A 9,375-nucleotide genomic window follows, 5' to 3' on the forward strand; every position below is an offset into this window, starting at 1 on the left:
TCCATCCCCTCCCCCTCCCCCTCTCTCTCTCTTTCTTTCTTTCTTTCTTTCTTTCTTTATTTCTTTATTTCTTTATTTCTTTATTTCTTTATTCATTTATTCAAGACTCAACAGTGTACCAAAAACACCAATAACAGAGTCGCCATAAAAATATACAATATCATTCATACAAATATATAATTTTTTTTTTTTTTTTAAACATAAAAAGCATTAAAAAAATCGTAATAATATATTAAAAACCGGTATTTGAGGACATATGCGTATTCTTCACTTGAATCACTATCGCTGGGTGCAGTGTCTATGATTGCATTTGTGCGTTCTCGATTGCGTGCTTTTGTCCGACGCTGAAAGTGGTTTTTCTTTTGGCAGTAGGTGCAGACTTTACCAAACGCCGGGCACTCCTTGGGATGCGGATAATGTCCACCATAGTGATAACACACAGCTGGAGGTTGATTGGCTTGTTTACGATCTACTGCCGGTATATTCTGATAGGGTGATTGGTATTTAGATGTTTGTTGTTTGTTGTATGTGGCACCCTTGTTTGGTTTCTTTTGTTGTATGTGGCACCCTTGTTTGGTTTCTTGATCACAGCTCGTGCATAGTGTTGTGTGTCAGTTTGAATACATATCATTTGTAAGTGATGTTCCTCCTGCCTATGCAATGAGTCACAAACTGTTGAATTACTTTGTCAATCTTTGTCTTATCTCCTGAATCTTCCCAAACAAAACTGTTATATACATCAAGGGCTGGCTGGCCAACGATAGAAAGGAGTGTAGCCACTCGTTGTGGATCGTTTGTTCCATTGACCCCTGTCGCCAGTTCAAAGTTTTCGAAACGCTGTCCAAACTTTCTCCAAGCCTCATGTAAGTTGCTGGACGACATGTCCAGTGGGGGTGGTGCAGGGATTGTGAACGCCGCCGAGGTCACGTTGGAGACGGTACCGTTGGAGACAGCCATTTTATCGGATACGGTGGACGTGTGTAATTGAGCTAAAACTTTAGCTGTAACGTACTTACAGGTCAGTTACAGGAGTTGGTAGGTGGGTTCTATGGATATCAATTACCAGTATGTCTTCGTCGCCAATGTGATGTTTGCGGAGTGTCTGTTTACTCAAGTTAAAACGGTTAATAACGTACACAACTGACTACGGTATAATGTTTACTCGCATGCTTTATTTCCACACTCTAGCATCCTCATTTCCAACATCGGTATTCCACATAATAGAGGGCGGTGTCCAAGGCTACGACATTACGACTGAGATTTATAAACTTGCTAACTACTATTACACTTTAGTATCGTGTTTTCCATTATTTAACCTTAAATAACATTTGACCTGAAATATACTTTGAAAACTATATCTAGTACTGTAGGCATCTCCATGACATTTCAATAAAAACCAATTTTTGCAGCATGCATAATGAGCATAATTATTTGACCTCAAATGATCATTAATCCCTTCCACACATTCAATAAACGACTTTCCTACAGTTTTTATTTTTCGAACCCCTCATAGATGATACATTAGCTCAATCCGCCCTCGATAAACTAACGTTACATTATCTCACTATATTAATTGGATTAACACATTATCAAGGATAAGTACTGAGTGTTTAACACTGGTGTCCTTGGATTCAATTATGGGTAAACGGATTAGTTGCCTTTTTTTATGAGGTTTTAATTGTTCTTTACCGCCGAAAGTGCGGTATTCTAACGTTAGTTTAAGGAGGGGTCGGCATAATGAATATCAGAAGGTGCACAGACTTTTTGTATGTTGTCGTCTGGCAGTGAGTTAACTACAGTAAGTAAGAGCGAGTAAATCCGGTTGGAGGTGCATGGTGGGTACTCCCACGAGATAGGGTTGCCCTACTAGAAAACGAATAGAGTTCAGAAGTCGAACAAGATTGCGTTCAAAACTCCAACATGCGTCATAGAGACGAGATAACTGATTACCCATTCAGATAGTTAAGTAAACATTAAGTAGGCCTATAAGGCAGTAGACACACTCTCTCACTGCGAGACTATTTTTTGTTTGAGTCTTGATAGCATGCTACAAGTTAAATGAAAATTATTACATTTGTGGGCCAAGAGGTCACGTTTTTTTGTTAAATTTGTGGGCGTTATCACATTTTGTGGGTGATTAAATTTGTGGGCACCTAATTGTTTTGTACATTTGCAGGGGTTATTATATTTTGGGTGCTGTGTTTTACAATTGTGATTAAATTGTTATTACATTTGTGGGCATTTTCACAACTGTGGGTTCAACAAGGAATATAACAGGGTTTTTTTTTCAATGGTTCCATTGCACAACAGTATAACTAGAAATTGCAAATTGCAAGTGAAGTGCTGCGAAGCACAATTGCATAAAATGTTCTTCGAACAAAATTATTTATGCGAGTCAAGTGAAAATAATGAATAATAAAAATATAACAAATAATATGAGCACAACCCATTGTCTATATTAGAACAGCGTTGGTACCGTGTACAATACTGTTTTGCTGCAGTGACATCTCTCTGCTGGCGACTCGCTGCTGCTGGCGATGACTCGCTGCTGGCGAATCGATCTGCGCATGTGTATAAAATGGTATTTATTTCCGAAAACACTATGCCAGTCTCCAACAAGCGTCGCCTAAATGTAATAATTAGCACGTTGAAATAGGCTAGTAAATAAGTTTAACTGGGTTCGTAAATAATATTGGCCTCAAAATATTGTGGCTGAGACATGAGCCGATTAAATGTAGAAATAGGAAACCTAGAAATATAGTAAAAACGCTGAATAGTACTCCAGCGTCGTGACATGCGGACGCTGGTACGAGTTAGTCTACAAACGTCGCCTAAAGTAATTGATTTTACCCGACAGAACGAAAGAAGGAAACTCCGCTTTTCAGTTGTCTTACGCCATTTTTTTTTTTGAAAAACAATGACCTTTCAGAGGTCAAATTGCTGTCAAGAATATGAATTGGCTGCTTCGCAGCAATAATAAAATATTAGGTCTGTTTGTTAAAAACTGACCTAAAAAACAGGTTTGTATTGTATTGAGGACCATATTGGAACCACATACAGTACTAGGGGTACCCTCTAAAACATCTTAAAAAACAAATACCCAATATTTTTTTTCTTTATGCTGGGATCATCCAAGTATTCATCTAATATCTTAACAACAAAGACAACAGTGATACAAGAGAGATTTCAGAACCTTAAGTAAACGATAACGAAAACGAATATGTCACATATACGTCACATTTTCGTTCCCGTAATCGCAAACTATAAAAATCACATTTTCGCACACACTGAACGAATACGACAAATAAATATATATCTTGCCAATAAATATCTGTATAAAGTCTTCGGAAGGTTTCTTTCTGCATTCAATTATGTTACAGTGTGAATAATAATCTTTTGTGAATGCAGTCGTTTACGGTGCATAAAAAAACATACATAGAGTTATGAAAATCGCTCGATACTCTGTGATCAAAATATTTGGGGATCATCTTTAAAGTTCAAAACATGATGACATGATCATATGGTGCGAAGGCAGGCCTGGCCACATCGCACCATATGATCGCCGATCACTGCTGAGGTCATTTACGGGTCAAATCGATCTTTCTGACCAATAGGAAATCTTGTATGTTTAAAGAGGTCTTAAATGTAGAAAAGGATCTGTTAATGTAGAAAAGGATCTGTTTTATAGGCTAGTGTACATTTATGACTGTAAGCATTGTTTCTTGGGAATAAATGTAAAAATTACCAATGCCGCGGCTTGTGGACAGCATTTATAAAAAAAATTTTAAAAATGCCTCATGTGTTTTCAAAATTTTTCGGACGCAAACCTACAACTTTCATTCTCGTGGCCTAATCTCGTTAAGGTTAGAGCGAGATCTTTTGACTAGGGCCTACCAGAAATTTTGAAAACACATTATTAGACAGGAAGTACAATCGCATGGTGGGTAATTACTGTTGATTTTCGCGCGACTAGTTTATGCTAGATCGAGACTATAGGCGTAAGCTAGGCCTAGACCCTAGGTCTCGGCGGTTGATTAGACTGGCCGAGGAGTCTAGCTGGAGGGTTTACACTGGGTTTTCCCCAAGTATTTCATTTAGCGTGTGGTAGTGTGGGCATGCCGATTTCGGGTCATCCCTTATTACATTGGCCGACCCCTTGCCCGTCCCAAAAATAAAAATGTCTCTCACAGCCTTGTGATCTCCTCTTAGATTTTTCAACTTTGTCACAACAATTGCCGATGTTATGCTATTGTGGCCTAAGTCCCGCATTCTCTCTGCTATCCTTTCGTGGACACCAGCCTTCTGACGAATACAATTTATCTTCAACCATTTTTTTGGCGATTTCTGGCTCCCTCCAGATATCTATTAAATCACATACGTCCACAGATGGCGTTTCTTTACTGAATTTTCGGCCATCATTTGCAAAATAAGACTTGTTGAAATTAGAGTACACAGATCAGGGAAACTGCGTCAATTCTGAATGGTGTTTATGACAGTAACTAAAAAACGCGCTAACCAGCAAGCATGGAAGGTCACTTTGCTTTAATTTGACTGGTGTATTCGTGACCTGTGGCCACCCGCTGTTTAATTGTTCACTGGCTTTAGGAAGTTAGTTGACATAAATTTACTCGACAGGCTTAGTCGAGTTGTGGCCTTCATCTCGCCATACTTGAGCGGTCATACTCAAACTTATGGCGAGATCTTCTAGCTCATCCACTAAAATTATCTCGCCATAGTTGGATATGAACGGGGCTTTTGTCTGCACACTAAACCTGTTGCTGACTATATGTGTCAGCCAAGGCCGTATTTGTTTATTTACATTAACATGTGTCTGCAAGAAATCATCAATGAAGGATTGTATATTTATCAAATAAACAATACACAAGGTCCAGAGGGTTTGGAGGGGCGTGTCGAACAATTTAATTGGCTTAATTAAGCAGCAGTTATCTTCGATCTAATCGCACTTATCTAAGCCATTGTTCATGAAAGTAACAAACCGTGAAAAATAGTGACCAGAACGGGGTCGAAACGTTGTCAATATAATCTCTATCACTATCGACGTCTAATCGACCCCGACGCGTTTTTCCACCGGGTACTTTTATTGATCAATTTTGTATAATATTTATGAGACAAAGCATACATCGCTCATAGAAATTAAAATTGACTCGGGTAATTTTACATAATATAAAAAAATATAATTATGACATAAAGAGCGTACAGTTCGTTTTTTCTCAAAGGAAGTTAAGTTTCTTTTCTTCCATAAACTATGCTATGCTATGCTACTGTATGCTTAAAAGATTCAATTTTTTCCAGACCAGTTTCTTTCAAAACATAGATTTTTATCATGGCCAACATAAATTCCAAGCACCTTAAAAGCATCATGTGTCTATCTAATACCAAAAAGTTTGTCGTTTCTTAATTCAGAATTTCTTAGCCACATGGCAGAAGTCTAATCTCTGTTCCACTCTACAGTAGTCCACAGACCATTCAAAATTCTTCAATCTTTGCAATGCACCTCTTAATATATTTTTATTTTTTACAAACAAAACGGTATTATCGGCTGACAGTGCAATCTTTAATTCCACAGTGTTATTTTCTTCCGTATCTAGTAATATAATACCTTTGACTGATTTGTCATTTTTTATGTCAATAGCCATGTTTTTGTTTTTGTTTTTTTTGTATTTTTTTTTAGAAATATCTGTAAATCAGTGAAAATTATCCATCTGTTTCTTATCGTTGTAAATGCTACGCTCACGCTAGCCATTCGCCAATTGAGATACCGTTTGGCGAAGAAAAAGTTTGCATCGTTCGCCAAAATGGCGAAGGCAAATTTTTTCGTCTAGGCTAGGCCTAGGCTAGCTTGGCTCTGCTTAAGTTATCGCGAGCAGCGAAAATATCACCACACTAAGCGACCCTATTTTCACATGTTCAGTACAGATTTACAGACACTGTCAAGTTCATGTGGAAAATCCCAGATAGATAAATCTATGCGTATGGACATGCATGGGCAGTTTTGAAGCAAACATTCTGATCATTGCCTGCACATAACACGCTAAAACTATCGTTCCCACGCTAAGAGAGAACGCTAAAACAATACTTCTTCGGCGATTTCGTTATTTAAAACATGGTTATTATACTACTTAAAATAACACATGTAATGTATTCAGAAAATCCGAATAGTAATATTCGGTCCAAACTAAAAAATCAACTTCTTAAACCAGACGATCAGTTTAACCCTCAACAAAACAACAAGGTCTACCAGATGCTGTGAAAACTGTCATGCCATGCCATGGAGATAATATAATAAATTAATTAAAATGACACGACAGTATGTTAAACAAAATTAAACCTTCCACCAGGATGATTCTTTTCGGTAGCCTGGCGTTTTAAAAACTTAAGTGCTATTTCCGAGCATTTAGACGTGTCAATTTTACAAAGTTTTGTAACCTCAGCCCTGACCATGGTGGGGCTGAGGTTATTGGAGACTCTCACACAGTACTGTACCAACCAATAAATGCTTCCACCGCCCCTGATTAAGGAGGAAATTTGTAGAGAATGAAATTTAAATTTATTAGATTTATTTATATTTATCTCTAAAATAAAACCATTAGAATTTCTTCATTTGTTCAAATAAATCTGTTTAAGTAAATCTTCATCGTCTTTCACTAGTTCGGAGGCGCGGTCTCTGCCCTTTAGGAAAGGTCATTGTGACGACGAAAATGTGTTGTGTTGAGAAGAGTACACAAGACCGAAAATGCATGTCAAACAAAATAAAGCATCCATTTCATTGATAACTACATTTGATATGCTGTAGAGCAAAACACCAGGTAGGGCCTACTGTACTGTACAAAACAGTACAGTACTTGAAATGGCAGTCGCTTGTAATGCCAAAAAGTGAGGCACTCTCTATTCCCAATTTGAATTAGGCGAAGCACTAGGCTTAGAGAGCAGGTCCTGTAGCCGTCAGTTCCACATATCGTAAACGATTGTTTTTGTTTCGTTTGTTCAATCATTTATATTATTATTATTACCGCCTTTACAACTAGTTACAAATGAATAAGACATAAATAAGCAAGAAATTCATTTACAGAACCATTTTTGAGAAATTTTATTGGTTTTTAAATTTGGCTAAAGCATTTTCAATTTGGCGGAAAAAATTAAAAACCTTTTGCCATTTTGGCGAAAGGAAGTTTGACCCTATTGTAGCATGAGCATAGAAATGAGCTTTTCAATTTGTAAAACTGGGTATTAAGGTTGATTCTGTTGCCAGACAGTGAATAAACAATACTTTTTAAAAAAATAATAACACATTTTGTAAGAACACTGAAGCTGATATCACAAAAAAAAAATTTAGAACTAAATAAGATCAAAATGGGGCTGAGGTAAAATGTCAAATGATTTTTTTATATTTTTAAACTACAGTATACAGAATTACAAGATCCATAAAGTAAACCATTTAGCAACAGTTTTACTGTGGGTGTATAGCCTGAGTCAGTGTACAGAATATCGTCGGTTTTTGTAAAATGAATCATATAATATATCTGCCTGTAATACATTACTCATTATATAATAAATGTTAACTCACTATTTAAACTATACATAGAGTTGTCTTAATACAATGCCGAGCATTTCTATACGTTTATCCTTCCGAATCACTACCATGTATGCTATTCGAAAGGTCCACTGATTAATCTCAGATAAGAAAGTATAATACATACTCCAAGTATTGAAGTACACGCCATCGTGTTGGGATTCAGTATTTCGACATTAATTATGTCATCATCAGGAATCATTCCTATGCTATTCAACGCTGCAGTTTTCACAAGCTTTCGCGAACGAGAAGCGAGGCATGTATATTGTTTATCAGTTCACCTAACTGACCTTAAATGCACATCCTCTATAATTTCTGCATTAACTTTATGGGGAAAAAATAATGCAGCCCGGCCATAGAAAATGTATTAGTCTGATACCTAAAGGCTGTCTTCATAAGGATGAACGATTTTCTTGCTCAAGGAATTATAAAAACCTGGCTACATAGACCTCCCTTTGTTGTTGATTTTTTTTTACTAAAAGAGTAACCACATGACTTTTTAAAGGTTATATTTATACTAAAAGAGTAACCACAGGACTTCTTAAAGGTTATATTTACATTGTGCAAAATACAAGAGTCTCTATGCGCAAAACATGTGAGGAGTTGTAATTAAAATTTAAAAAAAAACAAGAAAAGAAAATTATGTAATACTCCTTGTATCACTAAAATAGAGTAAGACAAGACAGTCCAGTGCAATCGGGAAAACGTTCGTTTTCTGTAGTATAAATTTTATTCTATAATTAAATTTGTATAATATCAGTTTTTAGTAATTTGCATGAAGCGTACAGTACAACATAAATTTGAACTAACACGGCATGATTGCTTTCCCTTACGAAAATGACCAATTCATTCCAATTGGAAATTGAATTGGATTCAATATGAGTCAGTTGGATTGTAATTGGAATGAATTGGATCCAATAGGTTCCAATTAAGAAAAAAATATTCCAATTGGAATTTTGGAAAAAATCCTATTGAGATCAATTGGATAACAAATGTCCAATAGGATTTTTTTTATAAATCCAATTGGAATGAATTGGATGACAAATGACCAATTAGAAATTGGAAAAATCCAATTGGACAATTAATCTCCAATTGAAATTTTTTTTTAAATCCAATTTGATAACAAATACCAATTGAACTAAAAAAAAACAAATCCAATTGGAACAGATTTCCAATTGGATTATAAATATCCAATTGGAATTTTTACTTATTCCGATTGGATAAGAAATATCCAATTGAATTGTCTTTAAATTCCAATTGGATAAGAAATATCCAATTGGATTGTCTTGAAATTCCAATTGGATAGCAAATATCCAATTGGATTGTTTTTCAATTCCAATTGGAAGAGAAATATCCAATTGGATTGTTTTAAAATTCCAATAGGATAACAAATATCCAATTGGATTGTCTTTAAATTCCAATTGGATAACAATTATCCAATTGGATAACAATTATCCAATTGGATTGTGTTAATTCCAATTGGGATTTATTTGAACAATCAGAATGCAGTATTAACAGGTTTCTGGACAACTGCGTGATAAAAGTTATAAAGTTAAAATGCGCCATTTTTGCACAATGGGTGAGAGAATATGACAGGCTGTCCTGCTCTAAGTTGTTTTTCTTCATAAAAAGTAAGTATTTTATCAATTTTTTGTTCAAATTCCTAAACTATTTAATACAATACTAAGCCTGGTCCTTTCTTAGACTTTTTTTGAAATGATTATTGGTTTAGATTAATTAGAAATTGAATTTAAAAATCGAACATTGCCAGCCAAATGCCAGTG

This window comes from Anneissia japonica, unplaced genomic scaffold (assembly GCF_011630105.1).
Source record: "Anneissia japonica isolate Jap-2015-1 unplaced genomic scaffold, ASM1163010v1 scaffold12130_len34364_cov109, whole genome shotgun sequence".
NCBI classification, from domain to species: Eukaryota; Metazoa; Echinodermata; class Crinoidea; order Comatulida; family Comatulidae; genus Anneissia; species Anneissia japonica.